The sequence below is a fragment of the Macrobrachium rosenbergii genome, chromosome 19 (genome assembly GCF_040412425.1).
Source record: "Macrobrachium rosenbergii isolate ZJJX-2024 chromosome 19, ASM4041242v1, whole genome shotgun sequence".
Taxonomy (NCBI): domain Eukaryota; kingdom Metazoa; phylum Arthropoda; class Malacostraca; order Decapoda; family Palaemonidae; genus Macrobrachium; species Macrobrachium rosenbergii.
In genome coordinates, this window is record NC_089759.1 from 14,784,963 (window position 1) to 14,794,439 (window position 9,477).

At 34.0% G+C, this 9,477-nt stretch overlaps 1 long non-coding RNA gene across 1 annotated transcript; it reads right to left on the reverse strand.

The window, feature by feature from the left end:
• Window positions 1-4,400: 4,400 nt before the first annotated feature.
• On the reverse strand, window positions 4,401-9,167 carry LOC136848639 (uncharacterized). Its single transcript, XR_010856077.1, has 2 exons — window positions 7,957-9,167; window positions 4,401-4,740 (listed from the first exon to the last, which is right to left on the reverse strand). It is a non-coding gene; the product is annotated as an uncharacterized lncRNA (long non-coding RNA).
• Between the last annotated feature and the right edge of the window lie 310 nt (window positions 9,168-9,477).

Sequence of the window (9,477 nt, forward strand, 5' to 3'; positions counted from 1 at the left end):
AATATGCATAAGCCTCTAACTAGGTACTGTAAACATCGGTGAACTCCCACCAGTATTTGCAGAATTTACCACTAAATTATACCCAGATGAGATGAAATACGAACTTTTGAATGTATATTTATTATCTTAATGTAGATCTATTTGATTAAAAAAAAAAATAAATTTTGAGAATTCAGATACAACTCAGCAGAGCACATCATCTAAGTAATACTAGGGCCTTTTAAATTGGATTATTATTAAATGTTTTCCTTTCAGATGCAATAACCTTTCCCACAGTTTATGCATGTTGTGGACTTGCTTCAAACATGTGTTACACATCATTGTGAGTAATCATTTAATAGGAACTATTTACAGTGGGTTTTCTTCAAATCTCGGTAGCATATGGATTTCATACAGTTATACTATGCTAGGTTAAGTTAAGCTTAGCACACTTAACAAGAAATCTAGATACACTAATTTTTTTTATATGTGTGAATATGTGATCTTTATCATGCCAGTTGTCTATTTCATATTGTTGTCAAGCACACTGCTCTTTTTTTTCTGTATGTTATTTGTACAGTGAACAATATTATTAGTAGTTGTAGTATTGCATGCGTATTACATACTATACTATAATGTAGATTCAAGGTACTATAATGTAGATTCAAGGTATTGGATATTTACTACACATAACTGTGCATAATGTGTGTATGGCTGCAGTGTTGCAGCTCCTTAACATTGTCAGGAAAAGTACTATCATAAAAAAGGTACAAAATATTACTTCCAGTTTTACTCAAAGCATAAACTTTCTCACTGGTTTTATGTTAGTTTTTGGTTAATTCATACTATATATTAAAGATACCCTTTAACAAGATAAACTGTAAAGCAGTTCAGATACCTAAACAAAGTAAAATCATGCAGGTGTTGTGCTAATAAATTTTCATGACAAATAATGCTGGAAAAGCAATAAATAATCAACATGAAAATGTCAATACTTTTACCACTACTGATACTATGTGACTTAAATGTTACTAATTTACAACACCATAGTAAAAAATACTTCTAAACAAATGCTGAGTTTCAAAGCATAGTTGTGTTGTTGTAAAATGTAGAAAAGATATCATTGAAAGGTGTCATGATGTCACCACCTGGCCCAGATGTGTTTCAAAGGAAGGTTGAGGTATCCATGTACAGGATTTTGTAGCATCAGGGCTATGATCTTAGAGGAATATGGGTTGCATTTTAAACTTTTTAGTTCTGAGGCTGGTAAAACTAGCCTTGGAGGCATTCGTGATTGATGTCATACTGGAAAATTCCACTATGATGGCTTATATCAGGAATGAAGGTGGCACCAAAATTCCAGCAGTTGACAGTGGAGATGCTATCATGGATGGGGGATCACAATATAACTTCAGTCTCTAGATATGTTCTAGAGGATTACAATAAAGTAAGGATTGCAGCATGCTTTGGAATCCTTGAAACACGCTTATTATGTAGACCTGATTGCTACCTTCCTCTCAAAACAAACTTCCAGAATACTGTTCAGCCCTGCCAGATATGATGGCTTGGGCAAGTGACCATTTTGTAGCTCCATAGAACAATCTTGGGTCAGCCAAAAAAGTTGACACACCCTTCATAGCCCCACTTTGGCTGCAGTAACCCTGATTCCTAGACTTTCTTGCTCTTCTGATGGACGTCCCAAGAGCTCTTCCAGACTGGAAGGAGCATCTCTATCAGCCTCTTGTTCAAAGTTACCACCAACAGTGGTATCTTGCCAAGAAGGCTTCTTGCACTATCCTGCCAATGTTCTTGCTGACCTAGGCAAACAATCACTATCCAGGTTGTGCCAGGCCAAAAGTCAGTTTTATGTTACAGATGTAGTTGGAAGGAACATTTTTTCACTGCATCCATTTTGCTAGTACAGTATGAGACTTCCCACTTTTCCTGCGTATGTATGACGATCTCAAAAAGATCAGTTGTAATTGTTTTGGTTCCTTTCGCTTTGGAGTCCTGATAAACCAATGAAACCATGATGAAAAAGATGGCATGCTGGGATCAAATTTCCATACACCTCAGGGTGGTTTGCCAGGCATACTAAAAAACTGCAGTTACATACTCCAACATTTTGATGAAGTTTTTGGGTTACTGTATATCTCTAAGACTTGCTGCAAATGGCAGTGGTAAATAAAATTGTTTAGACTGTATGAGAATAAAATTTTAGCTTTCCCTCTCTCCATGAAATTTTAGCTTTCCCTTTCTCCATGGTAACATTAATTCATTAACATAATGTACCTCTTACCTCTCCTAAACCACTTTTAAGCATGCTTCATGCATTTAGGAGTATGTTCCTGGAAAGCCAGAACTCCCTGCTGCCATACTTATACTTTGGTCAAAGGAACCCTAATCAGTTGCTGCTGATCTCTTGAAGGTGGTTATGATTTCTTTGGCAGGGCCCTAGATGTAAACCAGTCAATGCCCAAGGTCTGTGAAAAAGTATCACATAAGAAGTCAAAGATTTTCAAATTTCTCATTGGCATCAGTCACTGGTCCATTTTCTGCATCTATTTGGCATTCATATGGCCTCCACTTTTTTGATGCCTCATCATCATCATCATCCTTAATGTTGGGTGTTCCTTTTACAAGTTAGTGTGTACTGACTTGTATCCTTACTCCTCTGTCTTACACTCTCTTTGCTTGAGTTCCCATCTGGCCATGATTTTGATTCATGCCATTCCTCTGTGATTTCGTAGACCTTCCCACAGGTCTTATTCTGCCTTTTTCACATCAACTACTACTATTATGACTGACCTCTCATCTCCCATTGCATCACAGTCCTAAATTATATTAAATTTTGATGTTCAGCTTCTATATATATCATTTCTATAAACTTGTTTATTTATATTTTATTCATAACTCACTTAAAATCTCCATTTTAGTATGTTCTTTGTGAAAAAGAAAGCACAGGCTTTATGTACAAGTCATAGACTATTTTGCTATTAACTAGTGGTTTATTTTTATTTGCCAGTAGTCTAGTATTCCAGATTGTTGGAATATGTTTTTCTTCCTGCTACCTCATTAATGTCTTTATAACCTATTGCAAAGATAGCATGGCATGGTCCCTTACCTTCCTTTACTTTTAGCACTTACACATTTTGAGTATTTTGTTACATTATATTTCACATTTTATTTTATATTTCACATTTGGTTTAGTATTATATTTACCCTGAAACTTTTTCTGTAGCATCCAATTGACCAGTTTTTTTTATTTTACTGTCTCTAGCTTCCTTTCTAAGCTTGGTTTTGGTTACATTGATTTTCCGTCTCTCTTCTCCATTCCACTCTTCCTTTTTGTAATACTGTACCAGGTTATCAGCATACAGTAAATCTCACTGGTCTCCTTTTCCTGCTGTATATTTGAACCTCCTCCATTGCTATGATGAACAGTAGATGACTTAGTTATTCAAGGAACCCTTGAATGTCAAATCTGATCTTAAATTCATTTGGTATACCACCTCAGTCTTCACCACAATTATTGTATGATAAAGTGCCATCACCCTTATAGTACCCTTGTAATTGCTTGTCTAGAAGCTCTATCAGATACCCTCTGAGGACCCACAAATTTGTATATGTGTAAGCCACAAATACCCTTAGCATTTATTCCCTTTTGATAGTGGAATCATCTCTACAACAAATCCCAAAAGGCATAGATTTGATTCCTAGTAAGGGTAGATGCACCGATCATGTAATTTCTTTTGTGAGTAGTATGTTATTCCCGAAGTAAGGTGAATTTGGTATTGAGGGGTATTAGTTGCTTAATATTTGAGGTGGAGAACATATTTTTTGCATGATACTTTTGCAGTTGTGTTGCAAAGAATGCATATGTACAGTAGTTTATTTTTCTGGCATGAAGCCATGCTGCCAATTATGAGCTTTAAATGGCTGCCTACACAATACTTTTAAAGCATGTACAGAGTGCTTTAGTAGTCTTACTCCTTTAACTGTTCAGAGTGCATTTTTACTTGAAGTGTCCCGGGCCATGACACCAAAATCATTTTTAAATTAATTTTTTCTTGAAGTGTCCAAGGTCTCTTTAAGATGAAATACTGAATTTATTTTAAACAATGAAGGAATTGATGATAAAAATAGGCTCATTATTTCTAAATCCTAAATGAAACTACCCTTTTGCTCACAGGAACACAGGTTTAGTGCCAATTTCATTCATTCTGGCATATATTCACTGTGTATTGAGAATTCATCAAGCAGAGAAGAAAATTATAGAGAATTAAATTCCTATATGCTAGATTTGACTTAGTTTTATTCACATCTAACAAGAGAGTTGGAGAAACTAGTGTAAGTATAGTTTTTAAGAAGTAATTGGTACTTGAGAAAGAAACCAGATACTGTATTAGAAATGTACCACAGGAATTTAAAGTTTTTATTAATGAAGTATAACATGAAATAATGCAAAAGCAAACAAGGAAATCATAAAACATATAGACTTGGACATAAGGCTACTTGGTCAGTTAAAAATTTAAGTTTTACAAAGCACCAAACCTTCCCTATTACTATATGTACTCATAATGCTAGCTTTGTACATTTAGAAATTACTATAATATAAGGGTGTGCAAAACTGAAATGAAGGTTGATGATGATGATCATAGTCTTCATAGTAAGTACAATGTTGTTAATCACAAATACCACTTTGTCCATCACAGTGGGTAGTATCAATAATGTAGAAGACATGCTGTCACTCAGCCTAATCTGAAAATATAAAAAATAACATACAGTGTACATAAACATACATGAACTTTATATGATAATCTAACACATTAGGCATATATGATTAAATCTGTATATATTACAGATTAAACAAAGAAATTAACTTTAACATAAAAGATAATACAATACTGTATATATACAGTACACAGATTTGGCTAACACCATCACATACAGCACCAGAAATTAATTACATTTACAGTATACTTTACTTGTATATAACAACATTAAATGACTAGTTGTAACAGGATGACAAAAAAAAAAAATCTAAAGTTGTGTTGAACATAGTCCTTTATATTGAGTATTTTTAAAATTTTGTTAGCCAGCTGAGCTCAAAATCCATTTTGAAAGACTTTACTAGATGACAAGTTGACAGTAAAATCCATTTTGAAAGACTTTACTAAATAAAAAGTTGACAGTAAAGTGTGAATCCAAGGCTTCTACACAAACATTAGTGAATGTATTGAGTGAATTAATAATGCTAGTGAGTATTTATAGGAAAATATGAAGAGTTTTGTTTATTTAAAATTAAAATCCTTTCTTTTGTCACATTTTAGTTGAAGCTTGTTACTATTAATATCATTATCTAAAAATGAACTTGTTTAATTTAGGTCTCTGTTAAAGATGTCAAGGATTGGGACATATATATTAAACACATCAGATAATTATCCTTATTATTTAAAGACCATAAATCACCAGAATCTAAAGGTGAAACTACATATCTTAATCTACCCTCTGTATGGTCAATAGTTAAAAGTTTATTTTCCTAGAACTATACATGTAATTTAATACAGTAAATGCTTTATGAATGTAGTTGGGATTAGTGTAGAATGTTGGATGATTGCAGATTATATCCCAGTACAGTACACTGATTTGGATAGTGAAGATAAACTACAAAAATTAGTAAATGTGTGAAAGTTTTCTCAGGAGGAGAAAGTTTAGAGTTAATGTAAGCAAGAGTATGATTAAGAAGGTAAATGGAAACCAGGAAGATAGGGAAGTAAACATTAATATGGATGGTAACAGAATCAAAGCAGTTTATTTGTACAAGTCATTTGGTGTAAGTATAATTAAGTATAATGAATGAAGGTGAAGAAAGAAATGTAGCAGGATATGTAAGAAACTTGAATTTTCTATGGGAGCAAAGTTGGGACTCTGTGAGGGGCTTCTCGAGCCAGCCCTCCTTTATGGAAGTGCAGTGTCATTGTCGGCTTTTCCTATCACATTCATTACCTATATCAAAGACAAAGCTACAGTGTGCTTTCTTCTAACTGCCCTTTCAAAGCCAAAGTCCCTTGGTTGTTTTGACACGTTATCAGTTTAATCAATGGCACCACAACAGGATACACTAAAAAGATACAAGTACTGTAATTTCAAAGTAAATGACCCATGCAAGGCCAGACATTATTAGAAAATGTTTCCACTGTTATAGGAGTAGATATACATACTGAAACCAACATTCAGTAAGGTCTGTGCTATGTTGAGTAAAGAAATAGTAAGAGAGAATTGTACCTTGGAAGCAGTGTCAGATCTTTCCAGTGGTACAGTTTGCTTCATGAATATTAGTCCTGTACACATCATGGTTAGTCAAGGTGCTTTATACGGAGGAACTGGATTATGTAGTCTAGACTATGGAAACCAAATATATAAATCAGTATCTGAACTGAAATTTGAAAACTTACAATGAATCACTTAGAATCTGCTGTTTTGCTTTTAAAAGTTGCTTCCAAATAAATCATTACCAGTTGAAAGCACAAGCAGCTGATTCTCCTCCCTAAAAGCTGTGTTGATAGGGACATATCATGAATTAACCATACCCCACCCAACCGTAGTAGAGCTTATTACTTTGATAAATCTTGAATATGAAGAACAGATTTTCTCCATAACTAGAACTATCTCCTCGTTCGATTTCCCGTAAGGTCTAACTTGTACTTTTTTTGTATTGTTTGTCCAAAAAAATATGCAGATATTCATGAACAACACACGGTAGAGCATATGTCATGCAAAAGTCCACAGTAGGTAGCATACACTGTTGGTTTCAAATCCATATCTTTCATAGGATATGTTGCCATATCACCTGCTGAAATTCTTTTTACTAATCAAAGCTTTTGATATCAAAAGTGTGAGCAGTAAATTTACCAATTCAGGTTTTTGATATAAGTATGAGCAATGAATTTAGTACCAATGCAAATTAAGAAATAGCCATCAGGGATATTTCTTTTTTATTTTCAGATATTCTAGAAATGCTATTTAAGCGACAGTTCACAAGTACGTGTTATAACTATACAATTTCAATCAAGGCATAAAATATAATTTCAACATGCTAGACGTTTGCAAATTGATGTGAAGATTGTCAGGTTTTTGTATATAAACATACTGTATACAGATATAAACTTTGTTGACTACAATTATATTTAGAAGTAAGTAGTGTCATATACATAAAACTTCCTGTTAAGTACTGTACTGTTGAAAAATGTGGGCAAAAAAAGAAAAGCTAGCAATGAAAATTAGAAGGATTATTTAGGGGAAAACTCTTAAAAGACTCTTGAGAAGCGTTCCGACAGTCTGAAAAAAGACAGCCACTACAATATACTGGCCAACAGCAATGATTGGCCGCTCAGTTAGCGCTTTTATAGTGTACTTCAATGAACTGCGATTCGCAATGCTAGATTTGTAGAGCCGAGTTATTTCTTTTGAACTACTATTAAAAATGAAACTAGTTGTTAAAGAAGTTAAACCGTTAATCAAGATGATCCCATTGGGAAAGAATGTATATTTGAGACCGACGTACAGTATCGAGGAACTTTGAGTGCCACCTGCGAGACATTTAAATTTGTCCTCTATGAGGAGGATTGAATAGTTGAAAGTTATCGGGCGTTACCACGTAGAGCGAGTTGCTGCGAACAAAATTGTTTTAGAAACCAACTAACAAACAGGAGATAAAAGGGTGGTTGATGGGTTAAAATACTCGAGAAAGAAGAATATGAAGAAACAAAATGCGGCCGCATACCTGGACTACTGCTACCCAAAAAAATAGTCAATAATTCTGAGTACTACATGCTGCAGAAAATGTAAAGGGGCGGCCCCCCCACACACACATCGTTTATTAGCGTAAGTTTTGACTGACGAACATAGAAACTGTTGTAAACGGTGCAGTGCAGGAGTGATGTGAGAGGTTTACCGTATGTTCTTTGCTTTTACCTTCTACCCCAAGGGGCTGTACTAAACACGGCGCTCTGTGTAGTTTCCTCGATGTTTAATATCAGTCCACTGTGTGTAGATTTCCTAGATAATCTTGTTTGGCCAGAAGATATTAATGAACTATACCTTCGTGCGGCCGTCTTCATTACATTAACCCATGCTTCGTGCTTTTGTCGAGATGATCTTATAAAGTTGGCCAATCCATAGGCTTTGTGGTTCACCCCTTAAGTTGAACCTCCTCATCGTTCCCCGGAAACGCGAAGTGCTACGTGGAATAGAAGCCATAGAAAACGTGAACAATTAGCAATAAAGAAAATGTATTTTAGAGGTATTCTATTACAAACACGATCGGCACCTTAACTTGATGATAACCCTGTAGCACAGAAGGTCAGTAGAACTTTTGTACGGATATAGCTAAGAATAGAGTGTGGAAAAATGAACGGGCATTTTTTGGTAAGGTTGTCGTGTTTCTTCATCAATCGTAATGTTAAAACTCCAAAACAGTTATGGAGAGAACCTTCAGAACTGAGTTTTTGAAGGATAATATATACAAAGTAGCTTGTTAAAAAAATAAAAGTCTTGACATGGCCTAATTTCGTGATAAATTGCATCGATGCTTTGAAACCTATTAGCCTATTTTACCCGTAAAATAATAACAGGAGTAGGTCGAGTGCTTTGGCAAAATTTGCTGATTGCAATTTTCATCCATTGCCAAGGAAATTTCGATATATTGTAACAATATTTTTAGATCGGAGATTAGGAAATAAAAGAAAAATAATGTTTTTCCAGGTTTTGGAACAAATCTAGTTTTAGCCTAAAACGACTTGGTGTGATACCGGAATTTGAAATTATTAAAATTTAACATTAGATTCAAGCCTTTCATAGCAATGGACGACTATAGTCGAGCTAAGGTTTGTATCACTTCACTGCAAAGAACGACGTTACTTGTCTTCATGTAAAGTCTATTCCTATGCAAACGACAATGTTTGGTCTACTACTGCCATCTGTTGGAGATTTCAAGAAATACTGACACAGCACTTACTGGAAAACTTCATCAGTTGCAGTGTGGTGGGTTTTTGGGGATTTTCATATGTAAAGTTTTACTCATGGTATACAATCATGTTTTATGATGGCAAGATACATTTGTTGCAATATAAAACAATATGTTTTTTGTAGGATTAATGTAATTAGGGAGCATTGTATTACCCATATATATATATATATATATATATATATATATATATATATATATATATATATATATATATATATATATATATATATATATATATATATATATATATATATATATATATATATATATATATATATATATATATATATATATATATATATTAATGTGAGGGGTGTGTGTGTATAAGAGAGAGAGAGAGAGGAAGCAGGATATTCCACAATAATATGAAATGTCTAGAGTTTGATAAAGCTAGTAGTGGCTAGCGAAAGCTGATGTTTATCCAGACTTTATATCATTGAGGAATTTATTGTTATATACCTGAGTGC